The sequence below is a fragment of the Hibiscus syriacus genome, unplaced genomic scaffold, assembly GCF_006381635.1.
Source record: "Hibiscus syriacus cultivar Baekdansim isolate YM2019G1 unplaced genomic scaffold, ASM638163v2 tig00116937_pilon, whole genome shotgun sequence".
NCBI classification, from domain to species: domain Eukaryota; kingdom Viridiplantae; phylum Streptophyta; class Magnoliopsida; order Malvales; family Malvaceae; genus Hibiscus; species Hibiscus syriacus.
Window position 1 is genome coordinate 1,141,947 of NW_024063475.1, and position 18,933 is coordinate 1,160,879.

The 18,933-nt window shown below is 35.5% G+C and overlaps 1 pseudogene; it reads right to left on the bottom strand.

Annotated features, from left to right (window-relative positions):
* Nucleotides 1-376: 376 nt before the first annotated feature.
* LOC120188036 lies at nt 377-16,153 on the bottom strand (annotated as a pseudogene).
* Nucleotides 16,154-18,933: the final 2,780 nt, after the last annotated feature.

Genomic DNA, 18,933 nt, shown 5'->3' on the forward strand with positions numbered 1-18,933 from the left:
GAGACAACTGTGTTTGGATTTGGGAGCTGATGAGGTGGAGACTGAGAGGGGAGGAATACGACGGTGGTGAGTATTTTAAAAGAAATAGAAATCAGAGGATAAATTATATAAAATTATTGTTTGAGGATCTATTTGATGTTTTAGCAATAGTTTAAGAGTAAAACTAAATATTAATCTTCTAGTTAATAATATCACGATTTGTTACAAATTGATAACGTTGATGACCAATATGTTACTTTTGAAACTTCATAAGGAAAACAATAACATACCCGTACATTTGTGACCATTTGTATAGTTTACCCTAAAAAATCCAAGAAAACATAATAAAGTTAAACGACATCTTTCCTTCTATATCTATGTAATGAAAGAAAGAAGGTTATGAAAACAAAAAATAAAATTCTCAATCTCAAACCATGGATGAAATATACTCATACAAATGCCAAATCATGTACACCAACCAACCTTACATGACAACCAAATGAAAGAATGTTGACCTGCCAACTCAACTCTCCTTAACTACTACCATGTGATGATCATTACAACAGCCAGTGACGCCAGGAGGGGTGTGGAAGCTAAAAAATCACTCTTTCAACCAACGTCGCAATCGGATGCTAACCACAACTATATCATCAAACAGGCAAACGAGATATCGCAATCCAAGCATCGTATAATAACGAAACCACAATTTTCGAGAAGTGTATCAAATTCAATGAAGCATTTCTAGTTGGAATGTAAATGAGGGGCATGGCTATGCATTCATTCTCTAGAATAAATCAACTTTCTTTTTCAGCATGTCTTGCTTCCACTTTGGCAACTTATAAAATGCATCTTTCCCCATCCCAAATACTGTCCGGAACTCCTCATCTGACAAATAAGCCTGAGAAATCAAAGAGTGGGAGTGTTAATAAATTCGGAAGAAGTTAGAGTGAACTTAAATACGTCAATGGTAGGACAAACCTCTCTCCGTTTGAAATCAATTCCCGTTACAGGATTTTCAGATTTGGCCTTCAGTTGATCGTAACTGAAAGTACTTTGAGTGCTTCCACTCCCATTCTCATTCTGCTCACTCTCTTTCTTAGGTTCTGAATCCTCCCCGTTGGTTTCAGATACTACACCAGTCTCATTTGCTTCGGAAACCTCTATTTCAGAAGGGTCCACTTCACTCTTTGCTTCAGCTGTTCAATCCGAATGCATTAGATAACATTTCAGAATTATATGAAAAGACGGGTCAACTTTACTTATCAGTAGCTCCGTCATGAAGATTAGCAACTTATTTTGTATCAGCCGAAAACAATGCTTTGGTTTTTAGATGACACAGTCCAAAGTGCAGAAGGGGGTTCTTACAAGGTGGGCTGGTTACTGCAGGAGTACTGCTAGAGGATTTTGCAGGGGATGCATCAGGTGACTGTTTCTTCTTTTCAGCAGTAAGAACTGAAGAAAGAGCAGCTACAGCTGCCGCTCTTTGCGATCCCTGACCAGTGCTGGAAGGCTTAGGAGTAGAGATTTTGCTAGCAGATGATGGATTAAATGCAGATGATAAGGCAGCTAAAGCTGAAGCTCTCTGTGTAGATCCTCCTTGATTTCCATTCGTTCGGTCCTGTGCCTGCCATAATGGCACATATCAAATACTTGACGTGTAAGCAACGTAAGCTAGTGAGTGCTTCAAATTCTCATAATACAGACACACAGAACTTCACGTATAATCATGAAATATGAAAAGCAAAAACACATTATGACATGTATAGGCAGAAATGGAAACTAAAGCAAAAGGAAACAGTAATAAACTGCATCGAGCAACATATAAAGACAAAAGGATCAAACAACTGCCTAAAGTTGAAACAAACATTATTGATGAAAACAAGCATTAATAATATTTAGCCACTGAAAAAGGGCGAATAAAATGCATTATAAATTAAATTAAAAGGAGATGGGAGAAAACAAATATAATTTGCAAAAATAGAACATGTGGCTAACAAGGCAAATTAAAGAATTATACCATAAAAGAAATCTAATTCACCATTCTCCACTTTAGAAGCATATTTTTTTCATTCTGCCTTTCTGGATCCAGCTATAATAGCAGCATGGATGAAAATCATTAATCCCAGAAAACAGAATGCAAAATATTCAATAAACAAGTAAAGAGCATCTTATTATTATGTTTAGAACCTTCTTTGATCCACTTGGTCGTGTGGTTAAAGTACAATCGACAGTTTTCAAAAGCTTCAAGAAGATTATTATTGTACTTCACCCCATCATAGTATAAAATTTGAGCCTCGTCCTAACCATGCAGTAAACATTTTGCTAAGGTGGTAACTTTAATCGAATCTTAAGACTTTCTTTCAGCTTCGAATGTTAACAGCCAAGTCTAATTTCCAGATGAAGGAAGATATAATGCTTCACCATTCTCCAATGTGTGAAATTTCAACACGTATTGCATCTATGATAAAAGTTCAAAGAAAAGATGTTTCAACAGCTACGGACCTTAAGCCTTTTGCAATTCAGGAATGAAGTAAAACTTTGAACAGACGCAAAGTAACATTAGCAAAATAAGTAATAATTGAAATCACATCACAGCAGATAAATTTTTCCATAAAATGAAAATCTCAGTATAACTTGGATGAGGGATGACTCATAATGGTTTATTTTTGCAGTGAAAAACTAAAGTCAACTGGTCAGGCAGCAGCTACAAACGCATGTCAAAGGAGAAAGGAGGCAGAAATTGGGACAGCTAGGGTTCACAATTGTGATAAGCTGTGATAAAGACTCCTTCTGTGCAGTAGCGTATATCTCTAAGTAAATAAAACCAACATGAGATCTTGTAAGACATTGATCTTCATGTTTTATAAACCCCATCCAAACTTTTGGGAAAGTAGTTTTAACACCTCACAACATAAAACCACTAAAGAACCAAACATAATAATAGATTTCCACAAAAAGGCCAAATAGTAGTTTGGTTACAAGGGAGTGCAACAGGTTCAACTTACAAGATACTTTTCAGCTTTATTAATTGAGATTCTATGGTAGATATACTCAAAACTAAATATGTACATATATACATATATGTAGATATATAGAACGATAGAGAGGGGGAGAGAGTTAGAAAAAGTTAGTGGCATAAGCAGCTTATTACCGAAGGGGTTGATTTGGCAGAAGAAGGATTAAATGCAGAGGACAAGGCCACTAAAGCTGTAGCCCTTTGTGTGTGACCCCCTTGATTCTCATTGGACTTGTTATGTCTCGACAGCATGGAAACCATCAGTCAGGGAACGAGTTTAGTTCATGAGTATCACTGTTTTGAGAGAGAGAGAGAGAGGCATTTTCATCTTCACATAAGATCTAATATTTCCTAATTTACCAATTTGAATTATTATCCAAAAGGATCAAAGGCTCCTCTTTAGCAGCAACCATGCTAAAGTTCAATTCCATCAAAATATCAAAAATTCGTCTTAGAAGTTAAAGAAATTCACTTTCTGAGTTGAGTTGGCAACAATATACATTGGATAAGAACATTAAAGAAAGAATAAAGATTATAACAGGAAACCAAAAGGAAAACATATCCAACAGCACAAAAGGTTGTAACATTATAATACAAATTCTATTGGCAGTGTGTTGGAATCTTAGTTCCCATGACAATATTCAATCCCTAGCAACCTCAAGTATTGGAAAAGACAAAAATAAAAATAAAAATTAGAACACAATCTCATTCATGCTTCTAAATCCATCAAAACTTCATATGTAGAAAAAAATGCAATTACATCATTTTTGAATTTCAAACCTAGTGAGAGAAGCTCCCGCTTCTCTCTTGGTTCAAGGTGATTTTGTTTTCATCCACCATTTCATCTTATCATCGTCGTCCGCCGACGTTCATCAATGCCGTCCGCCGCCACACTTTGTCATCTGTTCGCCGCCGTTTTTCCTCAGGAAGATCGTCTCCTCACTCTGATTCCATTTTGAGATTACAGTTACGAGAAAGTCATTCAATCGGCGCAGATCTAAAAGCCGTTTTTTCACAGTTTCACGTCGCCGTCCGTCGCCAGTAAAACTTCATTCCGCTGGGCTCACCGTTCACTCACGAACAAATCCCATCTATCCTAGCGTCCAGATTCATTGCCTTTCTTTGAATCAGTCTTTGACCGGTTTGACAAAAACAAACAAGCCATGGTTCTGCCAAGTGTTCTCCCGATCTAAACCACCTCTGAGGGTTTGGTCGAAGGACAACTTCGTAGTTTCATCTCTCAAGATCTACCCGTTGGACTCTCTTCATCACCTCCACCTGACTCTTCTTCGCCGGCAGTCACAGCAGTCTCCATCGTCGGGGCGCGTCCAGGATAGTTCGTCAAGTCTCTGGGTTTTAACTTCAACGGTTTCATCACATGTCGGGTGCTGGATTCCACCTTTCTCTCCAGCAGAGACCTTCGGTCCAAGCTCCTCCACCCTCTGCAGCCGCGCCTTCTCCGCCATCTCATCCTTCATCATGACAAGGTTCGTACTATCTTCATTATGGGTCTACCTGAAGATGTCAAAGAGAGAGAGCTGCAGAATTTACTTGGATGGCTTCCAGGTTTTGAAGTTTCGCAATTGAGCTACAAGGGAGAAAAGCCTAAGGGTTTCGCTCTCTTCTCAAATGCAAAATTTGTTGTTGCTGCCAAGGATGCCCTTCAGAAAATGGTTTTGATACTAAGTTGAAGTCCTTTTTACACATTGAGATGGCAAGGAAGAATCTTGTTGTTAAAGAGGATTAGTTACAGATTCTGATCCAAATCCAGCTTCTGTAGCATCTCCTAATATTCATGTGCCTGTTAAAACTGGGTGTTGCGATGAAAAGTCTGCAGTAGATGGTGTCCACGAGGAACCAGGGAGTCCACCACAAAGGGGGTAGTAATGTCAAGTCTAGATGCTACACGTTATTTATTGAAAATTTACCAGAGAAGATCCATTAGAAGAGGTTTGGATCTTTATTTGCTCCCACGGTCGGGTACTGATGCTTTTATTCCAAATAAAAGAAATTCAAAAGGAGTTCGCTTTGGTTTCATTCGTTTCACATCAATCGAAGAAGCAAGGAGAGTGATCTAAAAAATGAATGGCTTTCATACGATGGCACAAAATTGGTGTTTTTTCGCTAAATTCAAACCAATACATTCCTATTGGAGAAGGTCCTCGACAGGTGTTCACCGCAAGTCCGGGATGGAAGATGATTCGAGGAAGAATCATTATAAAGTTGAAGGTGTTATAGATGAAGAAAAACTTCATGTGCTGAGCAATTGTCTAGTGGGGTGGTGCAAGGACTTTATCAAAATCGGTCATCTCGCTAGACAAATGCATGCGAAGGGCCTCACTGGCTTCTCCTTAATGAGAGCTGGTAATGCGGTTTTAATGATTTTCGAAGACACTGCTTCATTGAGAAGTGTGAAGAACAACAAATCAGAGACTCTCGCAGAGTGGTTCTCCAGATTCGAAGCTTGGTCAGAGAGTTTAATGGAGTAGTATGGAGTGTCGTCGAGTATGGTTAGTTTGCGAGGGTGTTCCTTTTCACGCATGGAATTGGGATACTTTCAAGAACATTGCTGATAAGTGGGGTCATTTACTAGCAATCGACGAAAGTTGTCAGTCACCATCATCCTTTGATCGGGTAAAATTCAAGTTCTCACAAAGGGTGATGCGAGAATTGATGCGACGTTGGAATTGAAGGTTGGTGACATCTCCTTCAAGATCATGGTGCATGAGATAGAACCTTCATTCAACCAAACTCTTGGGCTCCTGAAGAAACGAATCTCATTAGATCTCGCCTTTCCAATTGTGGTTTTGATTTAGTTTATATGGGTACAGGTGTGCTTTTCTTTTGTATTATGTTATGCTGCGCTTTTAATCCTATTGCTGGAGGTGTAATTAGATTTAAGGTGATTCGACTGTGGCTTTGGATGAGGATTATGAGGTTAGGGTGTTTGTTGTAATGGAGTATATCACCATAGGAGGATATTCCGTGTTGTCTTTTGTATTGGTATTATTATTAATAAACTACGAGGCACTCTTTTCTTCCTTCCAATGTTCGTTAACATACTTCTTAGTGTGTGAACGATTACGAAGGGAGTTTTAATGAGACCTCCAACTTCTATAAAAAAAAAGACTTCATATGTAGAAAATAATTATTTTCCTTACAAGAAGCTAAAATGAACTACCACAAAATTTTTATCCAAGTTTCTCTGTACGGAAAGAAACTTGTATATGGAAAATTTTCAAGTCATGTGAATTAAAGAAAAAATTTACCTCTGCAGCATGGCTAGCCCCAAAGAGTAATGCCACCTTCTTCTGGAATGAATTTCCTTGCACCTGCATCCACAGAGAACATCTACAGCATAAACATCAAGCAGATGTAGCTGAATGCAACATACGTGAAAGGGTGGACCATGTCGATAACATAGGGTTTCTAATTTTTCCAGTATGAGTAGAGAAATATAACTCTTGTTTTTTGGGGGGTGGGGGGGCTGCACTATGGGGGACAACAAAATGGTATGTATAATAGTGATGTTGCTTCTTTTAAGAGGCAACGATGATGGAGGTTTTTAACGAGACCTCCTATTCCTATCAAAAAAAAATTGCACTTTCTTAAAACATTGGACTCTCTCTGGTTTCATTCAACATAATACATGATACCATCCTACTTTTCCATCATTGGGGCGCACTCTAATTTCAATTTAAAATTCAGATTATCAATATTTGTTGCTGAGGAAGATAAAAGTGATCTAACATTAATTGAAGTGGCAGTAACTTTAGGATAAAATAAAAAGCCAGTCATGGGCACACATACAGTAGCTTGGGTGGAATCCCATGAGAAGAATGTTGTGAAGAAGCAGGGTCGTTTCCTTCAGTAACTTTGTAAAGTGGAACATGTGGAGATAAGCCTTCTAGAGATGCAGCCATGTCTATGTATTTCTGCAAATAACTTAAAAAATGAACAACGAGTATCTTGGAAGGATAAAACGACGAGGAATCAATGTTTTACTTATACCTGGGCAATTTCGAAGCATTTTGCTTTCTTTGGGGTCAGCACTGACCGACCCAAACAAACACTTCAGCATACGTGTCAAGTATCAAAATATCTTCTGTCAACAGATCGTCTGAGAGAAATTGTAAACTTCTTCAACCTGCACAACAGAATGTGGATTTACATATAGAAGACACTTGGATACTGTACCAACGACTGTCAATTAAATTAGAAAAAGCTCACCTCAAACTTTCCTGAGGCATCCATGTGGAACCAGACAAAATAATGCAAAAGAACAGTTAGAAGGTTAAAGTATAATTAATAACCAGGGGAAACATGAAGAAATCTTAGAGCTAAAATATGAAAATGAAGTAAATCATATTTATGAATAAGAAAAGATACCTTTGTTAAGAGAGAAGGTGAACAAGTGGGGATCCCTGACAACCTCTGTAGATGCATTTTTGCTGGTATAACTTGTTTACCCCCAAGTGCAAACCAGAAGGCAGAGCTCTCCTTTCCTTTTAGCATGCTGAGAGCAACTCCAGGCTGAATGCAAAAGAAAATTATTAGATAATTAATTGACATGGAGGAGGAAGATGTTTGAAAGAGCTAGACAGAGCTGCTATTGACTTTTTATTAAGAAGTTTCAATCAGAAGAAAAACAGATTAATTTTGCAAAGATTAAAGACAGCCATCTCACAATGCTCAATTTCATTATAGTTTATCTTTTCCAGTTATGTATTCAGAAGAGATTCAAAGGAAAAGAATTTGTAGGCACCTAAACAACTAGGTTTCAAAAGCAGAAAATAGGTATAATTAGCTGGAGCTGTAATAAATGAAAATTGTAACACTCAACTGAAAAGAGGTACAATTTATACACTCAACTGAAAAAGCATACAGGGTATGCTAGACTGTACTGTACCAATAAAGTCATTTACCATGTACCTAATCTTGTCGCAACAAAGCCAAAAAGTAAACATCTATAAGAAGTATACCTTCAAAATTCAGCAACTTTTTCAGCTAATTGCTGCTGTTCGTAGGTGCTTGATTTCCATGCCAAGTAAACACTGAAGATCCAGATTGCAGTAAGAAACAATCAGTTGAGTTCAAAGATGTTGCCACCTGCAGAATAGTTACAAAAATGAGGTATCGCCGTTAGGATGCAAAGGAATATGTAATCATGCTGCACCATTATGACACAAACTGCAGGAATACTGTCATCACCAAATCACCACACATTTAATGTCAAATAAAAGTAGCTTGCATTTCACTATTAGTAAAATGATCGAGAGAGGGAAAATTGCATTTTGGTAGCTTATGTGCCTTTCAACATGCATAACCAGATTAGGAGCACTTAACTAGTCCCAAAGCTTTATGTTACTTTTTCTTGATTTAAACCAGGTTAGGAGTACTTAACTAAGTCTTAGCTTTTATATATGCATCCAAGTTGATTTGACATCACTAGTTTGCTACGCTTAGTTGTAAAGTTAATCTTGTCAAATTAATGTATCTTCATCTAATATTTCAGTATTCCAGGCCATCATTTGTCCAACAAGGCTACCATTGTAGTATCAAGTTCTTTTCAGTTTTCACGGTAGTTAATCCTTAACTTCTGATATATAGCATATACCTTTTCAATCTAGTTTCATATAATTGCAGCACTAATGAAGATGAATAAAAAATACGCAAGTATATTTTTGTGCTTAAAAACAAGTCCTCAAAAGACTAGCACTTGATATTTTAAAATCATAGAAATTTCCATCATTTACAAGTTTATTCCAGACTTTTAATCAAATTCTTCAACCAAATAAAAGTCTAAATTACCAACTTCTCAGTAAAAACAGAAAAGGGTGTTAATCACACAGATTCTGCAGTCAATGTTTGCAACAGGATATGCTAGGGTCTAAAGAATAGTTGCATGCAACAAAATTAAATGGTTGTTTGCATAAAAGTCTGAGGAAAAAAAAGCAGTCTTCCTTGGAAGCCCAAAACCAACAAACATAAATTAAAATGAAAAAAAATTATAAAATAACCAAATAATGCATACCGCATCAACTTGCAATGTTTTATTGTTGTGCACAGAGGTTCCTGAAATTCGAAACAGAGAAAACAATCTGCGGTGTAGGTTTCATCCGTCAAGCCTTTGTCTGCTATACTCTTTTTGTAGCCAGTGCTTAGACCACCCTAGATAGGAATCAACCATGGAAAATTAGTTGATACCCTCCTATTCTAAACCGAATATTCGAAAACAATTGGCAATGATATTCTAAAACTTTGATGTCAAATGAATACCTTAAGAACCACATAGGTGAAAAAGCGCAATGAACTGGGAAGGTTCTTTACTTCAAAAACTCGACCCTGCAATAAGCATCTATTAGAATACAAGCATTAGAATCATTGTACTAAGCTGAAAGCATGCTACCTGAACAGGCCTGCCCTTAAGTGAGTTACACATCGTATTAGCCAGTCGAGCAGCCATCTTCTGGTCCTCCTGAATTAAGAAAATATAAGAAACTATTTATTTCAGTAGTGAGAGTGACCACAACCAGAAGAAGTCCATCAAGTTGACATGAACCCAAATAAACACCTTTCTTCCATGCAAAGAATACAAAGAATGGAACAAGAGGGGATATAGATTCTTGGAGAGGGATACAAAGAATTGCTTCCCTAATCTTGGAGAGGGAGATATTATTAGACATATCCCGAGGAGTGCAATTGTGAGGCTGATACTTTAGCTAAACAGGGGATTGGATGATGAATGAAGGTGCCTTAGAGGTTTTTCAGTAGGGTTGGTGGTCTATTGAGGTTGGTGGGGCTGAGTCAGTTTTGTGTTGTTTAAGGGAGGTCTGGTCGCATTGGGGTTTTACTTTCTACGTTCTGTAATTTTTTAGGTGTTTGTTAGTTGTCTTATGGCTGTATTTTATGTACTTTGTCTTTGATTTATAAAATCCTAAGGCACTCTTTTCCACCTTCCGCTGATTAAGGAGCTTTCCTAAAAGATCCATTAATCAAGAAGGGGGTTTTTAATGAGGCCTGAAATCTTATCAAAAAAAAAAAAGAGGGGATATAGATTCAATGCAGTAACAAGCCAAATCAAGTAGATACTGTTTCCACTGAATGACCTAGAAACCAATTCCCATACAATTTAAGCACAGCAAAGTATACTGAATTTGCCAAATTCTCAAAAATCAACAATGAAAATAAAAGTGAAACATATTGCAAAGAAATTTGGCAAGTAGATTATATTTCAGAAACAAAAAACGGTGAGGTGCAATTAGTATCACAAGCAATACATGTAATGGTATGCACTATCATCAATGGGGAAAATTCAGCTTTCAGTTACTTTATTTTTCAATTGCTCATCACAGATTTCAGGATTTCCTTTTTGCTACTAATTTAATGTTCAAGGTACCACGAGTGCTATGGTTGTCAGACTCTAGAATGCATGAGGACTATGGGCTTTATGTTTCTTCAATTTAGCTTCATTTGATTGTTTAATTTTACAAGTAATCTTAATTCCCAGCCACTAATTACTGTACTTTGTGCAATCAAGAAATTCTCCCTATTGAAGATTCATCCAGATTAGGAATAGTTTAGAACACAATAAGTTACCAGCACCAATTGTTGAAACCTGAATCTGCATAGAATTCTGTATTTTACAGATTTTCAAATTTTTACCAAATATAATTGTTCTAAAATTTCATGACTTAAAAGAAAGTGTTGCGAACTGTTTAAATGTACGGTGGTGTGCATTCACTTTTTAGCCTGATCTTAAAATATAGAATCAAATAGGTGCAACCATAATCAATCCTCTATCAATAGTTCAATTGGAGGTACTTCAGGACTTACAAGAAACCAAAATTAATGATACCCAAGAATGCCTAGATAGTGTTATCCTGCCGAAAAGGGAATGAGCAGAGCAGCTTATGAATCCAATTTAGGAAGCAGTCTAAGTTTATGATGTGCATGAAATTTGGAAGGCATATTCTAATTCCATCTCAGGGGAGGCTCAAATATTTGGGGGGGGGGGGATATCTACCACTCTTTTAGGAATGACAAGGATCTCATATTGGCAGCACTCTAGTGAGTATTGTTACTGGATAGTGTTTTATCGTGAGCAAAAACTAGAAGATGAATGACAAAGGGCATTCTAATAACATTATTTCAACTATGATAAGCATGATGCAAATTACCTCAATGCTATCCTTTCCAATCCAACAGCAAAGGAAGTAATCTTTCCTGTCACCTGAGTGGTAGGTATAAGCACAATGTAGCAGTCTCCACTATAGAATTTACCAATATCCGCTTTTGGCAATGGTGTCTTGGCACTGCCATTGATGCACCATACCTAGAAAAAGAGAAAAGGAACCACGATGTCAACATTCTGAGTCTTAGTCAAATGCCAAAAGCCAACAAAAAAGCAGAAAATTAACTCGACCTCCATCTTTCCAACGCCTTCAAGCAAAGGAGGAACTTTCATTTACAGGAACACTTTTGTTCGTTCCCTTGACACCAATTCCTTGTTGCTTCAGCAAAGCTAGAAATAAAAAAAAAATCAATATTGTCACCACAAAATGTAATAGCTTCATTGTAGCTTATTAAGTGATCCAAACCTGCTACTTTTCCTCTTCCTTCCTCAGCACCAGGAGCTGTAGACCCTGCCGGCCAAGAATCAAAGTGGCTTTTGAATGAATTAGTTTCATACCCTTGGATGACCCGGGTTCGTGTGTGCTTTTGGTCTATTCTGGCTAGCAAAAGTCCTGGAGATAAAAGGTTGGGAAAGAGGATTAACGTTCATGATACACATGAAAAATCAATGGCATGCTCTATTCTACCTCAGCAACTTGACTGGCGGCTTTTCTGTCCTCTACTTGTGTCACCCGTCCAACCAAACAAAAACCTCAGCACCGCAGTCTAGTAAATAGCATGTTGTTTTCCAAAAGTCCTTTTGATAGTTCACTTCTACAATTCACCTCACCATCAGTTATGCTACAAGAGCCGTGATAGAGACACAACTTTAGAAACACAGACCCATGAACAGTATCTTAACACAGTTGCTTAATATTACCAAACGATTTCATTGGAAGAGTTGGGGGCTTATACCTTATTAATCAGGTCACTAACACTAAAACAGAAACACCACTACGAACAAATAAATAAAATATTAAGTATTTGTATCTACTCTAGAACAATTGTAGATGCACCTGAAACTTCATTTTACCACTTGTAGGGAGAAAACAAAGGAAAGAAAAAGAAAAAGAAGATACAAATACCTGTAAAGTTTAGCAGTAGTACTCTCAGGAATAACCATCTTCACTGGAAACCTTCTTGCCGATTGGAGCAAACCACCAAAGAGGACCCAGAACTCGCCTGAGTCAGACTCCGTGTCCAATTTACCATCATCTGGCAGGGTGATTGATTATATTAAATGCATATATAAGTGTAGATAGAAAAAGTCCAAGTCTCAGATAGAATAAAATAATAAACCTAGCCCGCAATTAAAATTAATACTTGTAGACATGTAGAAAGCTTGACCAATTTAATCAAGACTTGTAAAGAAGACTAAAAGATTGACAAAATCATTGATACTGTAAATGCATGCACCCTTACCCACGATTGCAACATCGCATGTTCCCTCATGTACTTTTTTCCTTCAGAAACTGAATAACTTCTAATGCTTTTGCCCTTTCTTGAATGTTAGAGTTTGCACCATTGAACTGATAAATCTTATTCTGAGTATCCAGGATAAATACATCATCATGATTCAGCGAAGAACGAGCAAAAGGAACCTGCAAAGAGCATAATAAAAAATGGTATTTCCCTGTCGCACAATAATCTCAAATTAATAATTTATAAGTAGTTTATGGAACTTTTTGATTCTTGCTTCATTCCATCCAGACTAATCAAGCTTATGTAAAGAGCATCAGATACCTGCTTCATCTGAAACACGCTTCCCTCTACAGACATACAACCGTGTTTCAAACTCTTCTTCTTCTGGCTTTTTAAATCCAGATTATAAGTAGTTTATGGAACTTTTGATTCTTGCTTCATTCCATCCAGACTAATCAAGCTTATGTAAAGAGCATCAGATACCTGCTTCAATCTGACAACACGCTTCCCTCTACAGACATACAACCGTGTTTCAAACTCTTCTTCTTCTGGCTTTTTAAATCCAGAAGCAATACCACCTTCCAATGGAATAATGCAAGGTCTAAAGTACGACAAAAATTTGTCAGATTCAAGCCCTTGAAGTTCTCTGTGCTGTACAGCACGCCCTCCTAGTACAGCATCTAGCTCAACAGTTTTTATAGCAGCTGTTCCAGCCTCATCCTGCATGTGCCAACACGTTCTCAAATGATCTTTTAGATCATTTGGAGGAATGTTTAAATCCTCACAACTTAAGTAAAAGTGGGTGAAGCAAAAGCATACCTGACTAGTATCTTTACCAATCCAGAAGTGTGTCATACAGATATGAACCCGCCTTGCTAGGTGTTGTCTGCAAAAATATATAAATAGCGAATGAGATAAAATAAATAAAGATGCAGTAATTCACCTTAAAGATTTATCCTGGAAAAGAATGAGAGAGAGAGAGAGAAATGCATATTATACGGGTAAGCATCTACAGAAGGAGCAAGTGAGATAGAAATAGAGTCTGCACCTGTAAGACAATATAAGAATCACCCATGTAGAATTTCCATAGTCCGACTTTGGTAATGGAACTGGCTGAAAATTCTCAATACGCCAGATTTCAGTCCCGCTATAAGATGTCAAGTGCAACAGCTTTTACATGAAAATTTATGTGGACATATATGCAATGTAAGCACACATTTCACGAAAAAAATATACATAAATTCATAATTATTTTAGCCAGACGGAATTTGAAAGAATAACTTAGTGATCGATTGTGGTCTTTCTAATCAAAAGGTAAATAATACACCTTTATCAAAAAAATAAAATAAAAAATACACCTGAAATAAAACTTTGAGGAAACAATTAAATCCATAATTTTACAACTTCTATACCCTTCAATTTAAGGATACGGTCTTTGACCCACTCCCTGAAATGCAGGATCCAGAACTTTCAAAGAGCTAGACATTTCTCAGAATTCTTCTCTATAACTGTTTCCTTAAGCAAAAAGTGTATAGCTCAACTTCAGAATCCAACCTTTAGCAGTCTGGAAGTGCACAAATATTACTGTAGAAATATAGGTATTAGATCATCAAAGGAAAAATCCGGTTACAGTTCAGAATAAATCTTTTTAAAAAGAGAGAGAGAAAAGAAAATCCTTTGTTAACCAACTCGTATTCCAATTTAAGCCTAATAAAATACCGCAGAATAATAATCATCATTAGAGAAAAGGAAAAAAATCAATTCTCCCTGTATAACAGAAGAATTAAAAGAAGCAACAACTTTTCACAATCTTCAACAAAAAACAATGTTGACAAGACTTAGTATTGTTAGGATCCAGTATTAAAATTCCAGAAAATGTTTTTTATGCCTAGAATTCAAACCAGCTCACTGACATGTACTGTTCTAATTAAAACATTGTAAATAACCTTAATAGTCTTAGTAGCCCAATCTTGCCTTCTCCAGGACCTTCTTTAGGTCAGCATGCTGGCCAACTTCCCTATATACTGCCATTTGTATACTAATTACTTGGCTGGTGAAATTCATGGCTTTGATTGTGAGAATCTTCTTAAAGGAATCCCTTAAAGCAAGGTCACTGAGGAGTACAAAAACGTTCCCCCTTGTATTAATGCTTTGGAAGTCAATCCACATGAGAAGGAAACTCCCATTAAAATGAGGCACTAAGAAAATATCATCCATGCATTAAAGCCATATATCATTGTGCTCTCAAAATCAAATCTAGTTGTCCATTCAAAATGATCCATGAATTATTTAGCCTACTAAAACTAAACTGTATCTTCAGTTGCAACAGATAATTACAACCACCCTAAAACTAACACTTGGCAATCCAGGTCTCAAAACTAATGAAAAAGAAAGTCTACCATATATTTTTTCATTCCATAAAGTTGATCTCATACTACAATTATATGCTGCACCACAATAAGAGAGCTTAAGAGCAACCTTTCGATTCTAGAAATATGAAAGTGTGTCCATGCATCTTGCATTGCAGAATTCAAAAACTTCAGGATGAAGTTTACATAATTGACTGGGATCTCCAATCAGCATTCTTACTTAAAGTGAAAATAATCATATATTCCATATATTCACAGATTTGCCAACTTCGCATGTTTAGGAAATTAATGACTCTTACTCTTCTGGCCCAAAAAAATACTAAATTAGATAAATTCCTGTTCCTTAAACCAATCATCCATCATTTTCACACAAATGCCTGATTTTCAAACCTTTTCTTGCAGTTCTTCCAGGCACTTTGGAGTACACTCATCAATAGTGCTCAAATCCGTAAAATTCAACCAACGATAAGCACTTCGAGGAAAGCAACACTGTTTAATTTGATCACACGTATAAACAAAATGTTTCAAGGTAGAAAAGGATTATTAGCACTAGAGTCAAATAAGAAATCCCAGACAGCACTTAACTCGATCAATCAAGGGCTCAAAAAGCAAGAAAAAGCAGAACTGGACCAAGTCATAACCATTCAAAACTTCGGGTAAGAGGTAGATCTTTGGATCTCTAATCCTCAATTACAATAAAAATAAATAAACCCTTTCCATGGCTGCTATCAAAAAAAACATTATGATCAAGCAGAACCAAAAAAGAACAAAAAAAAGATAACGAACTGAAACAGCAGATCAGGACGAAAATTAAGTAAAAAAAAACAAAACCCATTAAAACTAAGACAAGATCAAGCATAAAGCAGATCAACAAGCATCAAATAAAAGACGAAAAATGGAGATCCAAATGAGTTACAAGCCCGAAAAAAAGGTACTATAAAAGCAAAACGGTCTTTCCCTTGATCAAAACATACGAGAGACAGAGAGAACAGAAACAGATGATCATCGAAGAGAAGGGTACATAGGAAGAGACCTCTTTGGGGTTGAAGAAGGGCAAGTGAGAGAGCAAAGCAAAGCAAAGCTGGCAAATTAAAAAAAGATGGGAAGGAAAGAGAAAAGATACTGGGAAAGAAAAAGTGAATTATTGCGCAGTGGTATGCATGTATGTATGTATGTGAGTGTTTTCTTCTCTCTCTGGCTTTATCTATTTGCTTGGGGTTTGTAAATTAAAAAGAGATTGGATGAATGAATAAGATGGTGAGTGAACGGGCAGAAAGATCCTTTTTATTTTTTGGGGGTAAAATACAAGTTTAGTACCTAAACTATTACTTAGCTCTGTTTTGATACTTAAACTTATTTTTTTATAAGTATATTTAATGTTTAGTTAGATTTAAATTTGATATCTATTGGTAAAAAATTAACATAAATTCTGATGCCAAAGTAAATACTAAACTGTATGTTTCCCTAAAGTGCCTAAACTTTTTTCGGTCAACGTTACAAACATTACTATTTTATGTCTCTTCGTAACGCAACGTTACAAACATTACTATTTTTTGTGTCTCGTTCGTAACGACTATTAAAAATTCCCGTTAAATGACATGTTTCACGTTATGATAATTTTAAAAAATTTATTTAAAATTAAAATTATATTTTAAAAACTCCAAAATTTTTGAAAAATTTTAAAAACCTCAAAAACTTTAAAACTCTAATTTCAACCCTAAAACTACACTGGCTGCTAGCCTTTATCGCGTCTAAACCTCCCACCTGACGACCTATATCCCATGAAATCTATCAAAATAGGAGCTAATCGACGATCAATCGATGCAACCCTTGATGAACCCCAATATGCAAATCACGATCCCAACGGTCAATCGATGGCAAGGATAACGATGCTTGACTAGGGAGATGAGAAGGAAAACATCAACAACCAGAACGATGTAGCGGGTTAGGATTGGGATGTAAGAATTTTAGGGATTTGAGTTTTTTTTATAATTTAAGATAAATTAGAGTTTTAAAATATATATTTTTTTAAATTTTTTAAAAATAAAAAATTTAAAAATTACCAATCACATGTCACTTAACAAGGAGTTTTAATGGTTGTTACAGTCAGGGCATCTAAGTGTAACGTTTGTAGCTTTAGGCACCTATAGTGACCGAGAAAAAGTTTGGGTACCACTTTGAGATATAGTTTAGACGGCTATATTTATATTAAGCTTTTTTTTTAATGATGCATTATATTATGGTGACATATTAACATCTCGTTAATTTTTTAACTATGGGTATCAAATTAAAACTTAAATTAAACATTATATATTTTTAAAAAAAGTCTACGTACTAAAATAAGACAAATTAATAATTTAAATACTAAACATATAATTTTTTTTTAATTTTTGGGTTTTGGTTTTAACGAGTGGTTTATAAATAAAGCAAAAGACTACATTAAGTAAGGTGGTTTGGAGCAGACAAAGGAGTTATTTGAGGCTGAAAAAAATATACAAGGCACCGTCCAGGTCGGACTCTTTTGAACCTGTGTATTTTTACTCCTATTTAATTTTTTTTTCTTTTAATACTTGAAAATTGTTTGAACAATAAATAAATAAAATTCAGACAACCAACAAGGTTGGCTCAAGTGGTAAGCAACTTGATATCACTTAAGCAATTCATAAGTTTGAGACCTTGTGTATATAGAAAATTCCTGCTAGGAGATCGACCCATCAAAATTAGGTGTGTGATGCGGGTCATTTCGAATTAGTCAAAGTGAAGCTCTAGAATCGAGAGGGTAATAAAAAAATTTAGAAAACCCAACATATACACCTTTTACAAATATATAATGGCAAATAAAAACTTTCAACATTTAATTAAATTGTCACTTTGACGCTTATTATATTTGGAGTATTTTAGCCTCTAAGATATGATTATGGAAAAAAATTATCAAAACGGAATAAATATAATAATTTAAATATTAAACGTGTAATTTACCTAAATGATAACATTTTTGTTCTGATGAGGTTGGACTCGTTTTTTTATTTTATGTTTTCATTATATGGGGTAAGTACAAGGCGTAACTCTCAATCAACTGACATCAAAAGTTTGTATTCCTGATATTCTATGTGCTCGGACTCGGGACTTTGAGAAATACTCACAACTTCTTTATCACTGAAGTCACCAAGGTTTGTGCTTCTATTTTATGTTAAATTAATAAAATGAATTGAATTTGATTAAACAAAATGTTGGAAAAAGACAGCATTGTTATCATCTTTTGTAAGGTGAAAACAAAATAAGTTACAAACAAGATTTTTTGTTGTGGAACTTTGTATTATTCAGTGGTTTAGCAACACATTTTACCATTCAAGATTTGTACTAACAGTCTCACCCTAGTAATGTCACATCTTGTTTTTCCCGCCTTTTTTATTTAACACAAAATTATAATAGACTATTACCAAATAATTTTATAGAGGAGTGAATTATCGGTAAAATTATCTATAATGTGTTCGAAAAAATTGGTCACGTAAGGTTAAAAAACTTTATTTTTTTAATTACAATCTTTGATATAGTATTCATTGGAAGTCGTTTAATCACATAGTGTCTTTTAAAAGACAATTGGATTACCCGACGACTTCTGCAACACCATCTAATTATCTTTATTATTGTGTATAGAGGTGGAAAAACTCGACTCGAATTAATTTCGAGTTATAATTTCATAAACTTACTCGACTTGAAATTTATAGTTCAAATGGTGATGTAAAATACAATTCGATAACTCGAAATTTTTTGTAATTATGGATTAATTTTCATGTTTGAGTCGAGTTTCTCGACTCTGTATAATATATATATATCACATATGAAAAAACATAAAGAAATATACTTGTATATATATGATTATAAGAAACAATTTAAATTGAAATCAAAAATATCATAAATTTATAATATATTTATAATTAAATTAAACAGAAAAAATCCGACTCGAGTCAA